The sequence below is a fragment of the Phascolarctos cinereus genome, unplaced genomic scaffold (assembly GCF_003287225.1).
Source record: "Phascolarctos cinereus isolate Bilbo 61053 unplaced genomic scaffold, phaCin_HiC Scaffold_2;HRSCAF=192, whole genome shotgun sequence".
Lineage (NCBI taxonomy): Eukaryota > Metazoa > Chordata > Mammalia > Diprotodontia > Phascolarctidae > Phascolarctos > Phascolarctos cinereus.
In genome coordinates this window covers 256,388,906-256,402,726 of record NW_027555625.1, presented here as the reverse complement: position 1 = coordinate 256,402,726, position 13,821 = coordinate 256,388,906, and positions in this window count along the sequence as shown.

Sequence of the window (13,821 nt, the reverse complement as noted above, 5' to 3'; positions counted from 1 at the left end):
ATTTCAGTTGTTTCTTTCCAGCCATTGGTAATTAATGATGCTTGGAGTTTTTATTTTGAGATCTCTTTCCTGAGGTGATCAGTGGATTCTTTCAATGCCTATTTTGCCCTGTAGTTCTAGGATATTAGGGAAATTTTCCTTGATAATTTCTTTAAAGATGCTGTCCAGGTCTTCCTTTTGATTGTGGCTTTCCAATGATTCTGATATTGTCTTTCCTGGATCTATTCCCCCAGGTCATTTGTTTTCCCCATGAGGTATTTTACATTTTCTTCCACTTTTTTCATTCCTTTTAATTTGTTTGATTGATTCTTGATGTCTCATAGAGTGCTTAGCTTCCACTTTGCCCAATTCTAACTTTTAAAGTGTTGGATTCCTTAATTAGCTTTTGTACTTTCTTTTCCATTTGGCCAATTATACTCTTAAAGGGGTCGTTTTCTTCAGTGGATTTTTGTATCTCCTTTTTCCATTTGGCCAATTCTACAGCAGTTTTCAAAGATTTTGAAACTTTTTTTCATAATTCTCTTGCATCACTCTCATTTCTTTTCACATTTTTCTTCTACCTTTCTTATATGATGTTTAAGCTCCTTTTTAAGCTCTTCTATGAGTTCTTTCTGGACTTGAGACCACTTCTTTTTCTTTGGGGTTTTGCCCATAGGTGTTTTGACATTGTTGTCCTCTTCTGAGTTTGTGTCTTGGTCTTTCCTCACCATAATAACTTTCTATGGCCAAATTCTTTTTTGTTGTTGTTGTTGCTTTTTTGCTCATCTTTTTTTGGTGGGCGAGAGATTTTTTCCATTCTTTTCAATTTGAGATCTGCACCCAGGGTAGAAAGGGCACTGTCTCAGGCTTCTTGTGCCAGTGGCTGCAAGCCCTGGTTGTTTACCTGGTACAGCATTGATGTTTCCCTGAGGCCCCTGAAGGACCCTGTTGTCTAATGCCTTACTGAAGGGGTGGGGTGGAGGTAGTAGGGGCCTGGCAGCTTATCTGCTGCTGTGCTGGGATCCCAGTGGTGGTGTCTGGTGTGTGTGGAGGTGCAGTAGTGTGTTTCTGCATTTCTCTGTGGCTACACTGAAGCACATGGAAGTCTGGCTGCTGGAGGATGCCTGTTTGTCCAGAATTGGGCTGGAACACATGGAAGTTCTCAGAGCTGGAGTCTACCAGTTCCTCTTGCTATGCTATGGCACATGGCAGGTCCTAATATTGGTATTTGCCTCCTCCACCACACTGAGGCACAGGATCTTCCACTACTTTGATGAGGTGGGGCTTGCTGCTGGCTTGCTGGGACACTTCCTGTCCTAGAATGTACTCCCCTTTTACCTAAGTGTACCTAATCTATTCCATTGATCCACCACCTTATTTTTAGCCAGTACCAGATTGTTTTGATGATTACTGCTTTGTAATATAGTTTGAAATCTGGAACTGTTAAGCCACCATCCTTCACATTGTTTTCATTGCTCCCTTTGATATTTATTTTTATTAATTTATTTTCATTTATCAACAGTCACTTCCATATGCTTTTGAGTTTAAAATTTTTCTCCCCCTTCCTGTGCACCACCCTCCCCAAGATGGCACACAATCTGATATAGGCTATACATATACATTCCTATTAAACATATTTTCACATTAGTGATGTTGTAAGTAAGAATTAGAACCAATAGGAGGAACCATCAGAAAGAGGAAAGAAAACTCAATAGAAGAGAAAAAAATAGCAAATAGCATGCTTCAATCTGAATTCAAATTCCATAGTTTTTTTGTGGATGTGGATAGCATTTTCCATCATGAGGCCTTTGGAGATGTCTTAGATCCTTGTATCACTGGGAAGGGTAAAGTTTATCAATTTGTCATTCCACAATGTGGTTGTTATTGTGTACAATATTCTCTTGGCTCTGCTCATTTCACCCAGCATCAGACCATACAGTCTTTCCAGGTTTTTCTGAAGTCAGCCTGTTCATCATTTCTTATAGCACAATAGTATTCCATTACATTCATATACCACAACTTGCTCAGCCATTCCCCAATTGATGGGCATCCTCTCAATTTCCAATTCTTTGCCACCACAAAAAGAGCTGCTATGAATATTTTTGTACATGTGGGTCCTTTTCCCATTTGTTGATCTCTTTGGGATATAGCCCTAGAAGTGCTATTGCTGGATCAAAGGGTATGCACATTTTTGTAGCCCTTTGGGCATAGTTCCAAATTGTTCTCCAAAATGGTTGGATCATTTCACAACTCCACCAACAATGTATTAGTGTTCCAATTTTCCCACATCTTCTCCAACATTTATCATTTTCCTGTTTTGTCATGTTGGCCAATCTGATAGGTGTGATGTGGTACCTCAGAGTTGTTTTGATTTGCATTTCTCTAATCAATAATGATTTAGAGCATTTTTTCATATGACTATAGATGGCTTTAATTTCTTCATCTGAGAACTGTCTGTTCATATCCTTTGACCATTTATCAATTGGGGAATGGCTTGTGTTCTTATAAATTTGTCTTAATTCTCTATATATTTTAGAAATGAGGCCTTTATCAGAGAGACTGGTTGTAAAAATTCTTTCCCAATTTTCTACCTTCCTTCTAATCTTAGTTGCATTGGCTTTGTTTGTGCAAAAACTTTTCAATTTAATGTAATCAAAATTATCCATTTTGCTTTTCATAATGTTCTCTATCTCCTGTTTGGTCATGAATTCTTCTGTTCTCCATAGATCTGATAGGTAAACTATTCCTTGTTCTCCAGTTTACTTATGGTATCAGCCTTTATATCTAAGTCATGAACCCATTTTGACTTTATTTTGGTATATGGTGTGAGATTTGGGTCTATGCCTAGTTTCTGCCATACTCTTTTCCAGTTTTCCCAGCAGTTTTTTTCAAAGAGTGGGTTCTTATCCCAGAAGCTGGGGTCTTTGGGTTTATCAAATAATAGATTATTATAGTCATTGACTACTGTGTCTTGCATATTTAACCTATTCCACTGATCCACCTCCCTATTTCTTAGCCAGTACCAAGCAGTTTTGATGATTGCTGCTTTATAATACAATTTAAGATCTGGAATTGCTAGGCCACCTTCCCCTGCATTTTTTTCATTAGTTCCTTTGATATTCTGGACCTTTTGTTTTCCAAATAAGTCTTGTATTATTTTTTCTAACTCTATAAAATAATTTTTTGGTAGTTTGATTGGTATGGCACTGAATAAGTAAATTAGCTTAGGTAGGATTGTCATTTTTATTATATTAGCTCGGCCTACCCATGAGCAACTGATGTTTTTCCAATTATTTAGATCTGATTTTATTTGTGTGAAAAGTGTTTTGTAATTGTGTTCATAGAGTTCCTGGGTTTGTTTTGGGAGGTAGACTCCTAAATATTTTATAATGTCTACAGTAAGTTTAAATGGGATTTCTCTTTCTATCTCTTGCTGTTGGGCTTTGTTGGTAATATATAGAAATGCTGATGATTTATGTGGGTTTATTTTATAGCCTGCAACTTTGCTAAAGTTGTTTATTATTTCAAGTAGTTTTTTACTTGATTCTCTAGGATTCTCTAAGTATATCATCATGTCATCTGCAAAGAGTGATAGCTTTTTTTCTTCGCCTATTCTAATGCCTTCAATTTCTTTTTCTTCTCTTATTGCTAAAGCTAAGGTTTCCAGTACAATATTGAATAACAGTGGTGATAATGGACATCCTTGTTTCACCCCGATCTTATTGGAAATGCTTCTAGCCTGTCCCCATTACATATAATGCTTGCTGAAGGTTTTAGATATATGCTATTTATTATTTTAAGGAAGACTCCATTTATACCTATGCTTTCTAGTGTTTTTAATAGGAATGGGTGTTGTATTTCATCAAAAGCTTTTTCTGCATCTATTGAGATGCTCATGTGGTTTCTGTTGGTTTTGTGTTGATATGCTCAATGATGCTGATAGTTTTCCTAATATTGAACCAACCCTGCATTCCTGGTATAAATCCTACCTGGTCATAGTGTATTATTCTTGTGATAAGTTGCTGCAATCTATTTGCTAGTATTTTTTTAAAATTTTTGCATCTATATTCATTAGAGAAATTGGTCTATAATTTTCTTTCTCTATTTTGACTCTTCCTGGTTTAGGTATCAACACCATATTTGTATCATAAAAAGAATTTGGTAAGACTCCTTCTTCACCTATTTTCCCAAATAGTCTATATAGTATTGGAATTAATTGTTCTTTAAATGTTTGATAGAATTCGCATGTAAATCCATCTGGCCCTGGAGATTTTTTCCTAGGGAGTTCATCAATGGCTTGTTCAATTTCTTTTTCTGAGATGGGGTTATTTAAGTATTTTACTTCCTCTTCTGTTAATCTGGGCAATTTATATTTTTGTAAATATGTATCCATTTCACTAAGATTGTCAAATTTGTTGGCATATAGTTGGGCAAAATAATTCCTAATTTTGTTTTAATTTCCTCTTCCTTGGTGGTAGCTTCACCTTTTCATTCTTGATACTAGTAATTTGGTTTTCTTCTTTCTTTTTTTAAATTAAATTAACCAAAGGTTTATCTATTTTTTTTTTTTTTCATAAAACCAGCTCTTAGTTTTATTTATTAGTTCAATAGTTTTCTTAATTTCAATTTTATTAATTTTTCCTTTGGTTTTCAATATTTCTAATTTGGTGTTTAGTTGAGGATTTTTAAGTTATTCTTTTCTAGTTTTTTTAGTTGTATGCCCAATTCATTAATCTTCTTTTTCTATTTTATTTATGTAAGCATTTAGAGATATAAAACTTCCCCTAAGAACTGCTTTCACTGCATCCCATAAGTTTTGGTATGTTGTCTCATTATTGTCATTCTCTTGAATGAAATTGTTGATTGTTTCCATGATTTGTTCCTTAACCCAATAATTTTTAGGGATTAGATTATTTAGTTTCCAATTTTTTTTTGAGTCTATCTTTCCATGGCCGTTTATTACATATAATTTTTATTGCATCGTGATCTGCAAAGGATGCATTCAACATTTCTGCCTTTCTGCATTGGATTGTGAGGTTTTTATGCCCAGTACATGGTCATTTTTGTGTATGTGCCATGTACTGCCGAGAAAAAAGTACATTCCTTTTTATCCCCATTCAGTCTTCTCCAGAGTTCTATCATACTTAATTTTCTAATGTTCTGTTCACCTCCTTAACTTCTTTCTTGTTTATTTTGTGGTTAGATTTATCTAGTGCTGAGAGGGGGAGTTTCAGGGAGTTAGAGTAAGAAACAGACAGCAAAACTATACTAGTATAAAAAATAGGTATGATACACCTGTGGAGAAAACTGAATGGGGATAGAGAGGAATATACTTTTTCTCGGCAGTACATTGCACATACACAAAAACTGACCATGTACTAGAGCATAAAAACCTCACAGTCCAATGCAGAAAAGCAGAAATATTAAATGCTTCCTATTCATATCATGATGCAATAAAAATTATATGTAATAAAGAGCCATGGAAAGATATACTAGAAAATAATTGGAAACTAAATAATCTAATCCTAAAAAATGATTGTGTCAGAAAACAAATCATATAAACAATCAATAACTTCATTCAGGGGAATGACAATAATGAAACAACATACCAAAACTTATGGGATGCAGCGAAAGCAGTTCCTAGGGGAAGTTTTAGATCTCTAAATGCTTACATAAATAAAATAGATAAAGAGGAGATGAATGAATTGGGCATACAACTAAAAAAAACTAGAAAAAGTACAAATTTAAAATCCTCAATTAAACACCAAATTAGAAATATTGAAAACCAAAGGAAAAATTAATAAAATTGAAGTTAAGCAAACCATTGAACTAATAAATCAAACCAAGAGCTGGTTGTATAAAAAAACAAAAACACAATAAAATAGATAAACCTTTGGTTAATTTAATTAAAAGAAAAGGAAGAAAACCAAATTACTGGTATCAAGAATGAAAAGGGTGAAGCTACCACCAAGGAAGAGGAAATTAAACAATAATTAGGAACTATTTTGCCTAACTGTGTGTGCCAGCAGCCAGCATGGTGCAAGACAGAGCGGTGAAAGAAAAATGGGGAAGAGGAAATGGAGAAAGAAAAGTCGGGCTAGGCGAGTCTGAGATTAATGCTCAAAGACTAGTTTATTTCAGGTATTTAATGATTATATACTCATAAAAACAGCTTTGTACCATGAGAAATGATCTACAAGTGCTAATTAATAACATTAACAATCTAAGCAGCTAACAATCCTCATTTTCTCATGAGAAAATAGTTTCAATGCCAAATTTCATAGCTATTGTTTCCCTGCCCAGTTCTTAGTATTATCTGCCCCAGTCAGCCACCTGGCCTCAAGGCTGGTCATGAATGAGAATTTAGAATCAACAAACTATAACAAATGGAATTAGGGCAAGACTTGTGGGAGCATTATCCCGAGGCAAGCCTCTATATGTACTGACCCCTTAAGTCTATAAGGGCTTAGAGATTTTCCACAAGGGCAGCTCCCTACATGTATGCCAACAAATTTGATAATCTTAGTGAAGCGGAAACATATTTACAAAAATATAAATTGCCCAGATTAACAGAAAAGGAAGTAAAATACTTAAATAACTCCATCTCAGAAAAAGAACTTGAACAAACCATTGATGAACTCCCTAGGAAAAAAATCTCCAGGGCCAGATGGATTTACATGCAAATTCTATCAAACATTTAAAGAACAATTAATTCCAATATTATATAGAATGTTTGGGAAAATAGGTGAAGAAGGAGTCTTGCCAAATGCTTTCTATGATACAAATAGGATGCTGACACCTAAACCATGAAGAGTCAAAACAGAGAAAGAAAATTATAGACCAATTTCTCTAATGAATATAGATGCAAAATTTTTAAATAAAATATTAGCAAATAGATTACAGCAACTTATCACAACAGTAATGCCCTATGACTGGGTAGGATTTGTGCCAGGAATGCAGGGCTGGTTCAATGCTGGGAAAACTATCAGCATAATTGAGCATATCAACACCAAAACCAACAGAAACCACATGATCATCTCAATAGATGCAGAAAAAAATTTTTGATAAAAGACAACACCCATTGCTATTAAAAACACTAGAGAGCATAGGTACAAATGAAGTCTTCCTTAAAATAATAACTAGCATCTACCTAAATCCTTCAGCAAGCATAACATGTAATGGGGACAAGCTGGAAGCATTTCCAATAAGATCAGGGGTGAAACAAAGATGTCCATTATCATCGCTGTTATTCATACTGGAAACATTAGCTCTAGCAATAGGAGAAGAAAAAGAAATTGAAGGTATTAGAATAGGTGAAAAAGAAAGAAAGCTATCACTCTTTGCAGATGACATGATGATATACTTAGAGAATCCTAGAGTATGAAGTAAAAAACTACTCAAAATAATCAACAACTTTAGCAAAGTTGCAGGCTATAGAATAAACCCCCACAAATCATGGGCGTTTCTATATATTACCAACAAAGCCCAACAGCAAGAGATAGAAAGAGAAATTCCATTTAAACTTACTGTAGACATTATAAAATATTTAGGAGTCTACCTCCCAAAACAAACCCAATAACTCTATGAACACAAATACAAAACACTTTTCACACAAATAAAGTCAGATGTAAATGATTGGAAAAACATCAGTTGCTCATGGATAGGCCGAGCTAATACAACAAAAATGACAGTTCTACCTAAGCTAATTTGCTTATTCAGTGCCATACCAGTGAAACTACAAAACATTATTTTATAGAGTTAGAAAAAATGACAACAAGATTCATTTGGAAGAACAAAAGGTCCATAATATCAAAGGAATTAATGAAAATAAGTGCAGGGGAAGGTGGCCTGGCCATTCCAGATCTTAAATTGTATTATAAAGTAGCAATCATCAAAACTGCCTGTAACTGGCTAAGAAATAGAGTAGTGGCTCCGTGAAATAGGTTAAGTATGCAAGACACAGCAGTCAATGACTATAATAACCTATTATTTGATTAACCCAAAGACCCCCAGTTTCTGTGATAAGAACCCACTCTTTCAAAAAAAAAACTGCTGGGAAAACTGGAAAAGAGTATGGCAGAAACTAAGCATAGACCCAAATCTCACCCCATATACCAAAATAAAGTCAAAATGGGTTCATGATTTAGATGTAAAGGCTGATACTATAAGCAAACTGAGAGAGCTAGGAATAGTTTACCTATCAGATATATGGAGAACAGAATTCATGACCAAACAGGAGATAGAGAACATTATGAAAAGCAAAATGGATAACTTTGATTATATTAAATTGAAAAGTTTTTGCACAAACAAAGCCAATGCAAATAAGATTAGAAGGAAGGTAGAAAATTGGGAAAGAATTTTTACAACCAGTCTCTCTGATAAGGGCCTCCTTTCTAAAATATATAGAAAATTAAGTCAAATTTATAAGAATACAAGTCATTCCCCAATTGATAAATGTTCAAACAATATGAACAGGCAGTTCTCAGATGAAGAAATTAAAGCCATCTATAGTCATATGAAAAAAATGCTCTAAATCAGTATTGATTAGAGGAATGCAAATCAAAACAACTCTGAGGTACCACATCACACCTATTAGATTGACCAACATGATGAAAGAGGAAAATGATAAATATTGGAGAAGATGTGGGAAAATTGGAACATTAATATGTTGTTGGGGGATTTGTGAAATGATCCAACTATTTTGGAGAGCAATTTGGAACTATGCCCAAAGAGCTATAAAAATGTGCATACCCTTTGACCTAGCAATAGCACTTCCAGGGCTATATCCCAAAGAGATCACACAAATGGGAAAAGGATGCATATGTACAAAAATATTCATAGCAGCTCTTTTTGTGGTGGCAAAGAACTGGAAATTGAGAGGATGCCCATCAGTTGGGGAATGGCTGAGCAAGTTGTGGTATATGAATGTAATGGAAAACTATTGTGCTATAAGAAATGAGTAACAGGCTGACTTCAGAAAAACCTGGAAAGACATGTATGGTCTGATGCTGGGTGAAACGAGCAGAGCCAAGAGAATGTTGTACACAATAACAGCCATGTTGTGTGATGATACACTTTACCCTTTCCAGCAATAAAAGGATCTAAGACATCTCCAAAGGACTTATGATGGAAAATGCTATCCACATCCAAAGAAAGAACTATGGAAGTTGAATTGCAATTTTTTTCTCCTCTCTTGAGTTTTGTTTCCTCTTTCTGATAGTTCCTCCTATTGGTTTTAATTTTTACTTACAGTATCACTAATGTGAAAATGTTTAATAGAAATGTAAATGTATAGCCTATATCACATTGTGCACTGTCTTGGGAAGGGTTTTTGGAAAGAAAGGGGAGAAAAATTTTAAACTCAAAAGCATATGGAAATGATTATTGATAAATCAAAATAAATTAATAAAAAAATCAAAATAAAAAATAAAATTAGCAACGGTTCATCTCTTTTATTGTTGTTGTTGTTGTTGTTTTTCATAAAACTAGCTCCTAGTTTTATCTATTAGTTCAATGTGTTTTTTTTACTTTCAATTCTAATTAAGATCTTTAATTTTCAGGATTTCCATTTTCTTATTTAATTAGAGATTTTTAATTTGTTCTTTTTCTTGTTTTTTGTTGTTGTTGTTGTTGTTGCATGGGCAATTCATTGATTTGTTCTTTCTCTCTTTTACTGACCTACACATTTCCCCTAAGTACTCCTTTGGCTATATCCCGCAAATTTTGAATTTTTCTTCTTGTTGTCATTCCCTTTAGTGAAATCATTGATTGTTTCTATGCTTTGTTCTTTGACCCATTCATTCTTTAGGATTATATTATTTAGTTTTCAACCAACTTTCAATCTATGCTTCCATGGCCCTTAATTAAATGAAAATTTTTTTGCATTAAGATCTGAAAAGGATGCAGTTAATGTTTCTGCTTTTCTACCATTAGTTGTGAGTTTTTTGTGTTTTAATACAAGGTCAACTTTTGTGAAGGTGCCACATACAGCCACACTCCTTTCTATTTCCATTTAGTTTGCTTCAGAGGCCTATCATATCTAACTTTTCTAAGATTCTATTCACCTGCTTTACTTCTTATTTATTTTATTGGGGTTATTTGGTTCTGAGAGGGGAATGTTATAAAGTCCCCCACTAATATAGTTTTACTATTTCCTCCTGTAATTCATTTAACTTTTCTTTTAAGAATTTAGATGCTAAACCTTTTGGTGTATACATGTTTAGTATTGATATTACTTCATTGTCTTTCTCTGGTTCCTTTTTAGCAAGATGCAGATTCCTTACTAACCCCTTTTAATTAGCTGTATTTATGTTTTTGTGTTGTCTGAGATCATGACTACTACACCTGCCTTTTTTTTACTTCAGCTCAAGAATAATAGATTCTGCTCTAGCCCTTTATTACAACTCAGTGTGTGTCTCTCTGTTTCAAGTGTGTTTCTTATAAATAACATATTGTTGGATTCTGGTTTCTAATCAATTATGTAGTCCATTTTCATTTTATGGATGAGTTCACTTCATTCACGTTCACAGGTATGATTACTAACTATGTAGCTTCCTCTGTACTCTTTTCTCCTATTTATCTTTCTCCTCTTCCTCCTTTTTCTTCCCTTCTCCTTCTTCTTTCTTTTCTCTCTCCTCCCCCCATCCTTCTCTCTCTCTTTTTCCTGTTTCTTCTCTAAAGTCTGTTTTGCTTTTGACCACTGTCTTCTTCTGTCTGGCCTACTCTTTATTACCCTACCTTCCCCTCCCATTTCCCTATTAGGTGAGATAGATTTCTACTGTCATTTGAGTATGTATATGTGTTTTTAACCTTTGAATAAATTTAGATGTAAGGTTCACATGCTGCCTGCCACTCTCCCACCATATTCTCTTCCACTGTAAATGCTTTTCCTTCCATGCCTCTTTTATAAGACATAATTTTCCCTATTCTTCCTCTCCCATTCCCCTTCTCCCAGGGCATATCTCTTTCTCATCTATTCATTTTTTTACATCATTCCAATATGATTGACTCACTTCCACAGCATCTTTCTACATAGAATCCTAATAATGATAAATTTGTTATGATACATATATCATCCTCTCATATAGAAAGGTAAAAAGTTTGACCTTATTGAGTTGCTTATGATTTCTTTTTCATGTTTACATCTTTATGTTTCTCTTGAGTCTTATATTTCAAAGTCAAATTTTCTACTCAGCTCTGGCGTTTTCATCGAGACTGCTTGAAAGTTCCCTATTTCATTAAATATCCATATTTTTCCCTTGAAGAATTATATTCAGTTTTGCTGAGTATGTTATTCTTGGTGACTATCCTTGCTCTTTTGCCTTCTGGAATATCATGCACCAATCTCTGCTTCTTTAATGTGGTACCTGCTAAATCTTGTGTGATTCTGACTGTGGTTCCACAGCATTAAATGATTTCTTTCTGGTGGTTTAAAGTATTTTCTCTTTGAAGCAGGAGCTCAGGAATTTGGTTATAATATTGCTAAGAGTTTTCATTTGGGGATCTCTTTCAGGAGGTCATGAGTGGATTCTTTACATTTCTATTTTGCAGGATTCTATTGCTTTGCTCATACTTAGATTTGAGTTGCAGTACTGGGTGGCAGTTCTGGGGCAAGGAGGAGCACCAGCATAGCAGAGCTTGTGGCAGAATTGTAGAGGGAGCCCTCCTCACAGTTCTAGGGCAGAAAAGAGTGCTTGTAGTCAATCACAGACCAGAGCACAGGCCAGGAGAGGAGTAAATATCTTTCCTTAGATCATACCACCTTGGAAGAACTGAAAATTTACAGGTCCCTAGAAATATCTCTAAAAACAACTGCACAAAACCCTGAAGCTTGGGACAGTACAACCTCAATACTGGAAGCAGAACCCTACCTTAACAAAGAGTTAAAAAGTCAAGTAACTACCTGTGAACATGAACAAACTGCAGAAAAAAATCAGACTATAGAATCTTACTTTTGTGACAAAGAAGATCAAAACATACAACCAGATGAAGACAACAAATTCAAAGCTCCTGCATTCAAAGCCTCCGAGAAAAATATGAATTGGTGTCAGGAAATGAAAGAGCTGAAAAAGGGTTTTGAAATGCAAGTAAGAGAAGGAGAGGAAAAATTGGGAAGAGAAATGAGAGTGATGAAAGAAACTCATAAATAATGAGTCAACAGCTTGTTAAAGGAGACCCAAAAAATATTGAAGAAAATAACACCTTAAAAATAGACTAGGCCAAATGGCAAAAGAGGTCCAAAAAGCCAATGAGAAGAAGAATGCCTTAAAAAGCAGCAATTAGCCAAATGGAAAAGGAGGTCCAAAAATTTACTGAAGAAAATAATTTCTCAAAAATCAGAATGGAGCAAATGGAAGCTAATGACTCTATGAGAAATCAAGAAATTATAAAACAAAGCCAAAAGAATAAAAAGATAGAAGATAATGTGAAATATCTCATTGGAAAAACAACTGACCTGGAAAATAGATCTAGGAGAGATAATTTAAAAATTATTGGACCATCTGAAAGCCATGATCAAAAAAAGAGCCTAGACATCATCTTTCAAGAAATTATCAAGGAAAACTGCCCTGATATTCTAGAACTAGAGGGCAAAATAGAAATTGAAAGAATCCACCAATTACTCCTTGAAAGAGATCCCAAAAGGAAAGCTCCCAAGAATATTATAACCAAATTCCAGAGTTTTCATATCAAGGAGAAAATATTACAAGCAGCTGGAAAGAAACAATTCAAGTATTGTGGAACCACAAGATTTAGAAGCTTCTACATTAAGGGATCAGAGGTCTTGGAGTATGATATTCTGGAGGTCAAAGGAACTAGGATTAAAAGCAAGAATCAACTACTCAGCAAAACTGAGCACAATCAATGAGGCAAAAAAAAGGATATTAAATAACATAGAGGAATGTAAAGCATTCTTGAGAAAAAAACAGAGCTAAATAGAAAAATTGGCTTTCAAATACTAAACTCAAGAGAAGCATGAAAAGGTAAATAGGAAAAAGAAATCATAAGGGACTTATTAAAGTTGAATTGTTTACATCCTACATGGGAAAATTATATTTGAAACTCATGAGACCTTTCTCATTATTAGAGTAGTTGGAGGGACTATATATAGCCAGAAGGCACAGAGTGAGTTGAATATAAAGGGATGATATCTTAAAAATAGAAATTAAGGGGTAAGAGAGTAATGTACTGGGAGAAGGAGAAAGGGAGAGATAAATTATCTCACATAAGAGTCAAGAAACAGCTTTTACAGTGGAAAGGAAATGGGGAGGAAGCAAGAGGGAATGAGTTAACCTTATTCTCATTGGAATTGGCTTAAAGAGGGAATAACATACACACTCAATTGGGTGTAGAAATCTATCTTACACTACGTGAAAGTAGAAAGAAAGGAGATGGCTGGGGTGGGGGGTGATAGAAGAAGGGGTGGATTGGGGGAGGGGGTAATCAGAAGCAAACACTTTTGAGGAGGGACAGGGTGAAAGGAGAGAAAATGGGCAGCGGGATAGGATGGAGGGAAATATAGTTAGTTTTTCACAACATGACTATTATGGAAGTGTTTTGCATGACTACACATGTATAACCTATATCTAAATGCTTGTCTTCTCAATGAAGGTGGGTGGGGAGGGAGGAAGGAAGAGAATTTGAAACTAAAAGTTTTAAAAATGAATGTTAAAAATTATTTTGCATATAACTGGGAAATACGATATACAGGCAATGGAAATCTATCATGCCCTACAGGAAAATAGACCCAGAAACGGATAAGAAGGGGGGGGGCGGAAGGTGATAGAAGGGAGGGCAGATTGGGAGAAAGAGTAATCAGAAGCAAAATACTTTTGAAAGGAGAGT